The following is an 11,300-nucleotide window of genomic DNA, read 5'->3' as shown; positions in this document are numbered from 1 at the left end:
CACTCAGCCACCGCGCCTCCATACCAAGAATAAAATAGATTCTATGTGCTCAGTTAATTTCCTTCTGTTCTATCCGATCGTAAGACAGAGCGTAAACACTTAGACTCATCGATCTCTGGAATGCAATAATCAGTGTACTGGAGAACTTCAACAAGAAGGAGAAGGCTTCATTACAGAGTCCCATCCCAGGAGACGCTCCTGAGATAAGGTTAATGTTGACTCGTGCGGACTCATTTCAATCTTGATTTCTGGGCGGTCTTCTGAGCTTTGACGGCGCCCCCCCCCCCCCCCTCAGCGGTGTCTAGAAAATTTATTTCCATGGTTAGGAATGAAGTTTAGACGATTTGTTTCGTTTAAGAAAATAGGAACAGTTTATTGCTGAGCTCAAGGTTTAAAAGGTTTACAGAGCTTTAAGAAACAGACAGATAAAAACACTTGTTATAAATTATGAATGATGTACATCACAGATTTAGTCATCATGTTGGCCTTTTTATCTCCCTTTTTTAAAATCTAAAATACAAGAAAAATGTAACCCCTCTTTAATACACCTTGTAACAAACGTACCAAAAAATAAAAATTTACATTGCTAATTTTTTTTACTGTATTATTTCTACATTAGGTAGGAACTAGGAATTAATTTTATTTTCTTATATAAATTCAGTTACTTACACGGTTTGTCCGATTCATTCCACTGTTACATATGAACTATTTACACGGGTAAAGGTCATCTGGTCATCGTGTGTTCGGCGATTGATGTGACAGGTCATCTGGTCATCGTGTGTTCCGGGGTGTACGTGTATAAACGAGACGATTCGTAATGGAAGACCTCAACACTGACCTGCGGCGTCACTACCTGTGAACAGTCCGACAATGGAGACCAATAGCTCGTTGCCATGTTGTAGAGATAAAAGTATACTATAATTAAATCTTACATCTCACAATCACCTATGTTGGACATGTCAAGTATCATTTAAATTCCTCAGAGACAATCCAGTAGAGTGTGACTTAGTTGACTTAACAATCTGATACTGCTGTTCCACCAGACTGTAATGTCTCAATGTACTATTGCATTTTTTTAGTAATTGAAGACTGTCTAGGATTACGTCCCTTTGGGCTTTAACTTTCGTTCACGTGGGCTCACCTTTCATTTAATAAAACTCTCTTGTCTAAAAGTTAATGCATTCTTGTCAAGACTACCCCAATGTTGATTAAGAAAATATCTTGATATTACTTGAAGTAATTTTCTTTTAAAACAATATAAACGTTTTACTAAAAATCCTGGCGATCCCTGGATACAATGGGGGAGGGGAGGCAATCATATAAGAGATAGAGAGAATGTAAGGGCGAGAAAAACAAAGAAAAGACTAAGAAAGAGAAACATAAAAATAGTTGTTGTTTTTTTTTAAACAAGGCTTACATTCAGTTAGTTTTATCAATTAGATTGGAAAAGTCAGGTAATTAAATTTGTAATAAATCCAGACTAACAATAATAAATCTGTGCTCTGACAAAGAGTCAGAGGCTAAAGATAAAGAGTCAGAGGCTAGAGATAAAGAGTCAGAGGCTAGACACAAAGAGTCAGAAGCTAGAGATAAAGAGTCAAAAGCTATAGATAAAGAGTCCGAGGCTAGAGATAAAGAATCAGAGGCTAGAGATAAAGAGTCATAGGCTGGACACAAAGATTCAGAAGTTAGAGATAAAGAGTCAGAGGCTACAGATAAATATTCAGAGGCTAGAGATAAAAATTCAGAAGCTAGAGATAAAGAGTCAGAGGCTAGAAATAAAGACAGTAAGAGGCTAGAGATAAAGAGTCAGAAGCTAGAGATAAAGAGTCAGAGCCTAGAGATAAAGAGAGTCAGAGACTAGAGATAAAGAGAGTCAGAGGCTAGAGATAAAGATTCAGAAGCTAGAGATAAAGAGTCAGAGGCTGGAGATAAAGACAGTCAGAGGCTAGAGATAAAAAGTCAGAAGCTAGAGATAAAGAGTCAGAGCCTAAAGATAAAGAGAGTCAGAGACTAGAGATAAAGAGAGTCAGAAGCTAGAGATAAAGAGTCAGAGGCTAAAGGTAAAAAGAGTCAGAAGCTAGACACAAAGAGTCAGAAGCTAGACACAAAGAGTCAGAAGCTAGAGATAAAGATTCAGAAGCTAGAGATAAAGATTCAGAAGCTAGAGATAGAGAGTCAGAAGCTAGAGATAAAGAGTCAGAAGCTAGAGATAGAGAGTTAGAAGCTAGAGATAAAGAGTCAGAAGCTAGAGATAAAGAGTCAGCGGCTAGAGATAAAGAGTCAGAAGCTAGAGATAAAGAATCAGAGGCTAGTGATAAAGAGAGTCAGAGGCTAGAGATAAAGAGAGTCAGAGGCTAGAGATAAAGAGTCAGAGGCTAAAGATAAAGAGAGTCAGAGGCTAGAGATAACGAGGGTCAGAGGCTAGAGATAAAGAGCCATAGGCTAGAGATAAAGAGCCATAGGCTATAGATAAAGCTTCAGAAGCTGGAGATAAAGCGTCAGAGGCTAGAGCTAAAGAGTCAGAGGCTAGAGATAAAGATAGTCAGAGGCTAGAGATAAAGAGTCAGAAGCTAGAGATAAAGAGAGTCAGAGGCTAGAGATAAAGAGAATCAGAGGCTAGAGATAAAGAGTCAGTCTAAAGATAAAGAGAGTCAGAGGCTAGAGATAACGAGAGTCAGAGGCTAGAGATAAAGAGAGTCAGAGGCTAGAGATAAAGAGCCATAGGCTAGAGATAAAGAACCATAGGCTAGAGATAAAGAGTCAGAGGCTAGAGATAAAGAGTCAGATGCTAGAGATAAAGCGTCAGAGGCTAGAGCTAAAGAGGCACATGCTAGAGATAAAGAGTCATAAGCTAGAAACAAAGCGTCAGATGCTAGAGACAAAGAGTCAGATGCTAGAGACAAACAGTCAGAGGCTAGAGATAAAGAATGAATGGACAGAGAGTTAGGAGTAATATATAAAAACTATGAAGGGAAGAAGAGAGAAACAAATAGCAGAGAAGAGAAAGAAAAAAGGAGAAAAAGATACATCAGGGAAAAAAAAAGAAACCCAAATAGAGAGAGAAAAGAAACAGGGACAATACAAGTAAAAATGGAAATAACGAAAGTTAAAAAAAAAAAAAGAGAATCGATACTCAGGAAGAATATCAAGGCCTGGGAGCATGGGAGGAATAAGGACTTGAGGTCAGGAAGAAAAAAAGCAGGATAGTAAAAAGACAGAGAGAGAGAAAGAGAGAGAGAGAGAGAGAGAGAAAGAGAGAGAGAAAGAGAGAGTAAAAGAGAGAGTAAAAGAGAGAGAAAGAGAAAGAGAGAGAGAGAGAAAGAGAGAGAGAGAGAGAAGGGGAGGTAAAAAAAGAAAATATCCTGCTTGACAAAAAATGGATTATCGACGTGAGAATTGAAGGCAAGTCTGTGCCTAAATATGATATCAAATCACAGGAAACAGTGTGGAAAACTAACAATAGGAGGTAGCGGGTGGGGGGGGGGGGGCGTGCTCACGTCTGTATTCCTGTCAGCGCCACTTGCCCTAATTGTACTAGCGGCGCCAGGGGAAACGCTAAACTTGGTCAGGGTTTTGCTGAAATGTCGATGACAATTTCTTACAAGCATTGACCTACTTTTGGAGCTCGTGAGTACGTTCTTCAGTCTAATCCCACCCCCAACCCCAATGCGATAGAAATTGATCTATGTGTTAACGAAATGATACGAAAAGGTGTAAATCTCTATCGCGTGTCAAGCCATAGTCAAAATGTTCAGACCAATTAGGTTTACATTTAGAGATATTAAAAAAGGTCCCCATTCAGACCTTGCGTGGCCCAAGGTTAACGAGGGGTATTATGTGGTCAGCACAACGACCAACTGCCTTAACTTTTCCCCTAACTAATGCCAGATACCTTTAGAGCTGGTTGGACTAACAGACGCACAAAGATCCCAAAATTAAAAATCCCAGTCTTCACCAGGATTCGAACCCGGAACCCCCTGTCCGGAAGACAAGTGTTTTACATCGTTTTTCATCCACCGAGCCTTCATGCAAAGGTATGAGTATCTTGTTATATAAAAAAGTGTAAGGTGTTTGTGCTCTTCACAGAACTTAGAACCATTTGACCCAGTTTTTAAAAAATGTTCCTTAAATCCTCGTAGAGGCCCTAGCTTATGGTTATTACCATTCCCTCTCCGCCAACACGAGAGACGCCGTGCAGGTTGGTGACCTATGCTCCATAAGGGACCACAGGCAGAGATTATGATGAGATGAGATTTAAACAATGGCGTAACCAGTTTTTTTTTCTTTAAGGGATTGGGGTGGTGGCGGTTGTACGGGTCTTGATTTATTTCTCCCGATTCCTATATCTTGTTTATTCTTACAGTTCAGTTGATTTTCGGTTAACTTTTCTTTTATCACCTGAATGTTGAGAAATTCTCTCAATTACTGGATATGTTGATAAATTCTTCATTTTTCTTCTGACACCAATATGTTGTAGATAATCATTGACTTGTATCACCAAACTGGCTGTAGACAACTAAAGCGCTGTAGGCGTATTATAGTTTAACTTTGAAAAACGTGAAATAAATTTAATGACTTCTTTCTGAAGAGAACTAAATAGAACTTTTATGACACTATATAAATAAATTTAACTCGAGATGAAATTAAATAAATATAGTAAACTTTAACAATAATATATAATTTTATTTGGAACAAAATCAAACTCACTCTGGCATTCTGGTTTCGTCTGGCCTAGCCAGGCGGAGGATTCAGCCCCCGTCGCCACAGCGTGGCGCCTCCGTGGAAACGTCTAGTAGTGGAACTAGATAGGGTAAGAACGGGAAGAGCACAAGGCCCCTGGATTCCCTGGGTGAGATTTTTTTTTATCTCACTCGGGCTGGGGATTGAACAAAAGCCAGCTACCGAGTCCACAAGTCCGACACGCCGTTGCACAAAGGGGGTAGATATAACATATAAGCTAAAGTGGGGGGTCCCTGTACGGAACGTGGCGGTTACAGACAGGACCAGGGATGAAGAGACCCGTGTTCAGGGCTGTTCGTTGGATAAAAGCCTTTCCAACGATCATTGGGATAATGGCGCATTCCGCGCCTATTTCAAACTAGACTTTATCAAAGGTCTAGCCAGAACAGCAGACGACAGTTCCACTTATCCTGCATCATGCACACAGCATAGCGACTAACCAATCGCTAACTTGATTTCGCCGTCACCATAGAAACACACATACACCCACTCCATATGAAAAAAAAAAAAAGAAAGGGGGGGGGGTGATTTGTTTGGGGTAAACAAATTCATTTTGTTACTTGTTTTAAATGTTACTGTTTCAGAACCAGACGATTAAACCAGATTAAAAAAAAACATATAATAGTTTTTGCCCACTTTTCATTAAACTGGACAATCAAATTGATACATAATTACTTAAAATGAAGTATTTGAGATAGATATACTGTGGACTTATACACACAGAGAATACTGCAGAGTTTATAACTCTACTGATCTTCTTATTTTATATAATACAGACGTTACTTCAATAAAGAAGATTATGTCCTACGCGTCATGCATTTAGTCATGCATTTTAATCAAAGACCTAAATTTTGCCAAGTAACTGGTTTTCCTGGCTAGCTCAGGCAACCCATTCCATGCTCTAATAGCACTAGGGAAGAAGGAGTATTTGTGCAAATTTGTCCTCGCATATGGGACGAGGAATGTGCCTTTATCTTTGTGTCTTCCTAAGTATTTTATTAGATTTTGTTTTTGTATTTAAAGATTATGGTTCAGTGTTTTATATATAATTGCTACTTTACATTTGAGTGTTTTCCCATGTAGGCTTTCTAAATTTAGTGATTTAACTTAATGTGTTACTCTAGTTATATTTCAATAGTATCCTACTGCTCTGTTTTGTGTCTGTTCCAAATTTATCACAGATTTCTTAAGTGAGGGGTCCCAAACAGATGATGCATATTCTATTATTGGCCTAACCAAAGTTAAATAGCATTTTAGTTTTATCTTCTTGATTTGTAGAAATTTATTTCAATAAACTTTAATGCTTTTGTGTTTAGTGTTATTAATTTGGGATTTCATTCAAAGAAAGACTATCGTTATAAACACTAAAAAATAGAAAACGTCTTGTATTACCTCCCTTGTGAAAACTAAAATAGTTTAATAAAAATTAAAAATGTGGATGGAGATTGTTTCGAAACATAATATATCATAAAACATTTCTATCTTGATGAGCAAGCTACAGGCCATAGACATATATATATATAGACTGGACAATAAAGTAAAAATTATTATGGGAAACATTTGGGAAAAGATAAGTTTGTATGAGTTATACAGCAGATATGAGCAGTGTAAAATTAAAAGTATTTATAGTTTGTTTTTTTCAGCCATAACCTATATAATTGATAGAACCCCTTCTGTATTATTATATCTCTAATCGTGCCTACCAAATCTATGTCAGGCGAGCATTCTGATTATCTTTTGTTATAAAATGTTTTCATTTTAGCTTATTTGGGTCTTCTGCTGAAAAAGATCCGTTAATAGATGTATTCAGCTTTAACTTGAATTTTGACTAAAAACTAATTCTAACAATTTGAATCGATAAGACGACGCCATACATTAATAAAGAAGCCATGTCAACAAACATAGATCCACATCACAAACCTATATATATATTTGCTTATGTCTATAATTATGATACTAAATGTCCCGACAGTTTCCAACATTGACGACTATCCGATTCTTCGCTCGGAAGTAGCAGCAGCAGTAAAAGCCCTGAAAAAGGGAAAATCGGCCGGAGTTGACAACATTCCTGGCGAACTTCTTCAGGCGGGAGGAGAAACTATGATAAACGCACTCTATATGATTTGCAACAAGATCTGGCAATCAGGAGATTGGCCCAAACCCTGGACCCAATCACTCATAATAACCCTTCCAAAGAAAGGCAACTTACAACTCTGTCAAAACTATCGCACCATCAGCCTCATAAGTCATCCCAGCAAAGTACTGTTAAAAATCATATTAAACCGGCTAAAACCGATAGCAGACAACATCATATCAGAAGAACAAGCAGGTTTTAGACAAGGTCGCAGCACAACAGAACAAATCCTAAACCTCAGAATACTCTGTGAGAAATATCTCCAACACCAAGAGAATCTTTTCCATGTCTATTGATTTCAAGAAAGCTTTCGATCGAGTATGGCACGGAGCACTCTGGGCGACAATGGAAAAGTACAACACTAATAAAAACATAATCAAAGTTATCCAGAACCTCTACAAGGAGGCCACCAGTGCGGTGTACTTCAACAATAATATTGGGGACTGGTTCAAACCCACAGTTGAAGTAAGACAAGGCTGCCTACTGTCACCAACACTCTTCAATATCTTCCTTGAAAGGATAATGGAAGATGCCCTCGAGGGCTATGAAGGTACTGTTAGCATTGGAGGAAGAAGAATTACTAACTTGCGCTTCGCAGATGACATTGACGGCCTAGCAGGGACAGAAGAAGAACTAGCTGACCTGGTGATGCGCATTGACAAGACTTCCGCAGCATATGGCATGCAAATAAATGCCGAAAAAACTCAAATTATGACCAATAGCCATCAGGGCTTTAAAAGAGGCATCAGTATTGGAGGTGAAAAGCTAACTAGTGTTAACAGCTTCAAATACCTCGGAGCTATTGTCTCAGATGAGGGAACAAAACCCGAATTATTGGCCCGAATAGCACAGTCCACAGCAGCCCTTTCAAAACTTAAAATAATATGGAAAGATAAGGGCTTAGCCCTCGGCACCAAAATTAGACTGATGCGCTCTCTGGTCATGGCCACATTTTTATATGCTTGTGAGTCGTGGACGTTGAATGCAGAGCTTGAGAGGAGGATCCTAGCAATGGAATTGAGATGCTACAGAAGGATCCTAGGCATCACATTCAAAGACCGCATCACAAACCAAGAAATCAGAGACAGGGTTACTGTAGCGATCGGAGCTCATGACGACCTGCTTACTATTGTGAAAAAACGAAAGCTTAAAACCTTTGGCCACATTACGAGATCTACGGGGCTCGCAAAGACCTTTCTTCAGGGAACAGTGCCAGGGAAAAGAAGAAGAGGCAGACAGAAAAAGCGATGTTAGTCCAAGAATTTATAGCTCCATTGCCGCTATTTTTTTTCACATAGATAGAGTACATCAAACATATTTGACTTCCCCCAAATAAAAATAACTTCCTACTTCCAGTCTATATTTATTTATGTCTATGGCTACAGGCAAAGCATTTGCATCTTATCTTATAAATTACAGACGTTCCTGCATAAGAAAAGATAAGTATGTCCTACGCTCTTCCATGCGTCAATCTAGTCGTGCGTGTTAATCAAGAGATTTAATCTCTGCTACGCATTGGTTTTGCTGTCTGATTCAGGCAACCCATTCTAATAGCACAAGGAAAGAAGGAGATTAATCCCATAGGTTGCGGGATACAGATTTAAAGGAAATGTACTGCTTAGGACTGGTGAAGACGGCGGAAAGAAGACCTGAACATACCACCTTCTGCGCTAGATGTGGCTAAATATGGACACCACAGCTAGGACTGCCTAGTCACGTAATATAAGCAACACCCTCCATCAAAGAAATGTCTACAAACCAAATATGAAAACAAAACTAAAATGTTCTTTTCTTATTTTATATTATACAGATGTTACTTCAAAAAAAGAAGATGATTACGTCCTACGCGTCATGGCTCTAGTCATGCATGTTAAACAATGACTTAAATTCTGCCAAGTCACAAAATACAGCAGTGAAATTCATAACAAACGAATATTCACATTTGACTAGAGAAACACCTTTAGTAAAATCACTAAATTTAGAAAGTAAAGTAGCAATTATACATAAAACACTGAACCATAATCTTCAAATACAAAAACAAAATTTAATAAAATACTCAGAAAGACGCAAAGATAAAAACAGACACATTCATTGATCCATAAATTTTGTAAAAATAAAATTTGTACAAATACTCCTTCTTCCCTAGTGCTATTAGAGCATGGAATGGGTTGCCTGAGCTAGCCAGGAAAACCAATGACTTGGCAGAATTTAAGTCATATGTATGACTAAATGCATGACGCGTAGGACGTAATCATCTTCTTTTTTGAAGTAACGTCTGTATTATATAAGATAAGAAGTAACGTCTGTATTATATAAGATAAGAAGTAACGTCTGCATTATATAAGATAAGAAGTAACGTCTGTATTATATAAGATAAGAAGTAACGTCTGTATTTCATAAAATAAGATAATCTCCAAGCGAAGCCTTATTGTTGTAGTTATTTATACCATCAACTTTTGCACAGCACCGAAAATAGTCAATCTTTGTTGATTTAGTGCACCGTGTAAGACCTTGCCAAGCTCCTTGCATTACTACATAGCTAAATGGGTGTGTTTAGTTAGATATCTTGTTGCTTGCGTTATTGTCCACTAGATCTAGATCCAAGTAATCAAGTCTATAACTGTAACACTACACATTGAATGGAAACGAGGCTAAGAATTCAAAGCAACGATGATGGTAACATAAGATCTAGATGACAACTAGCCTTAGTCCAGTAGCGTAGGACGTAGTTTAACTAATTATCTTCTCTTTTTTGAAGTAACGCCTGTAATACATAGATCTAAGATACGATAATAGATATTCCTATATAGTATATCAGTCAACTAGACTAAATGTATTGATTAAATATCAATCTGAAATTTAGATCCAAATTTTATTCTTACAATCTGGTATTAAAATTTTTTTAAAATCTACTTTCTTTATCATTAATGTAGTATTTTATAAAGTATTATAGGTCTATAAAACGTTTATTCTTTGCAAAATCTTTTGTCCGATATAATTTTTTTTTTGAAAAAAAAAGGGGGGTGGTGGTCATTATGTTATCTAAATATTATTTCCAGGTTTTAATTGCAATATCGAGAGTGTGTGTGAGAGAGAGAGAGAGAGAGAGAGAGAGAGAGAGAGAGAGTCCTTGAGATATGTCAGCTCAATATACTGTCACTGTAATCATCTTCCAACCAATGTTTACATATGTGTTCAGTTTCATTACATTTTTGTTGATATTTGTTTCAAATAGATTCTGTCCATTGTCTTCACACGTAATTCTAGATTCAAAATATTAAGAAAAGAAGTAAATGCTTGACCTAATGTCTAATAATATCTAATAATATTATAATCTAATGTATGCAAGCAGTTTGTCACCAAATATGCAACATTCGCTGACCATTTCTTATGGTGTATGTGTGTGTGTGTGTCCGAGGTCCATTACGAATGCACGTGTGTGTGTGAGAGAGAGTGAGTGAGTAAGTAAGTAAGTAAGTAAGCGTGTAAGCGATCAGTGACACGCTAGTTGGCAAGGATATATGAATAAAGTGTGTCACTCCATCGCCTAAAGGAGGATGCTAGCGAATAGTGGTGAATGGCGCAGGATAGGTGGCATTTGTCGTCATGTTTGATAAAGAACAGACTATTCCGAAGACAGACGCAGAGGGCGAATCTTAATCGACCACCGCGGACAATGGTTATGCATGCCTGTTGTGGCAAAATATGTAGGTCACAGCTGGGGCTGTGTAGCCACTAGAAATACTGCATTCGTCATTAATCTTCGGACTCGAAGACAAGCCTTATTATATTTGAGAGAAAGAGAGAGAGAGAATTAGGTGATAAAATGAAACAGTTTATTGGCTCCTTACTAATAGATACATTAAATTATTATGTTCTTAATTCATTTTTCCGTACGCTAGGACAAATTTAGACCAGTCCTCCCTTTTTCCTAGTTCCATGTAACGGGTTGCCTGAATCAGCCAAAAAAAAACATAACTTAACAGTTTAAATCTCAAATTAGTTAGGTTATAAATACACATATGATCAAATTTTAATTTTTGAAGAAACGTCGGTATTTTATAAGATTTGAAGATAAGATAATTTTTTAAAAATTATATTGTATTTTTATTATTTTGGTTCTTTTCAGCTTATAACTGTGACAGCCTTCATCGTATATCTGAATTTGAAATCGAGGGAAACAAGTTTAAGTTCAACAAAGTGTTAACCGCTGCAATCCTTCATTCCATCAGATCCAGGTTGAACTTGATTGAGAGCAAATCCGACACCGTGTCTTTGACAAACATTTCCGCCGAGACATTTAGACATTTCCTAGATACCAACATTTCCGAAATCGGAAATGGCTTATGGGGATACGAACACTTCTCTGAAATCTGGGAGACTGCACATTTCCTGAAGATTCCATCTCTTATAGAAAACTGCG

This window comes from Biomphalaria glabrata, chromosome 12 (genome assembly GCF_947242115.1).
Source record: "Biomphalaria glabrata chromosome 12, xgBioGlab47.1, whole genome shotgun sequence".
NCBI classification, from domain to species: Eukaryota; Metazoa; Mollusca; class Gastropoda; family Planorbidae; genus Biomphalaria; species Biomphalaria glabrata.
This window is presented reverse-complemented; position numbering follows the sequence as displayed.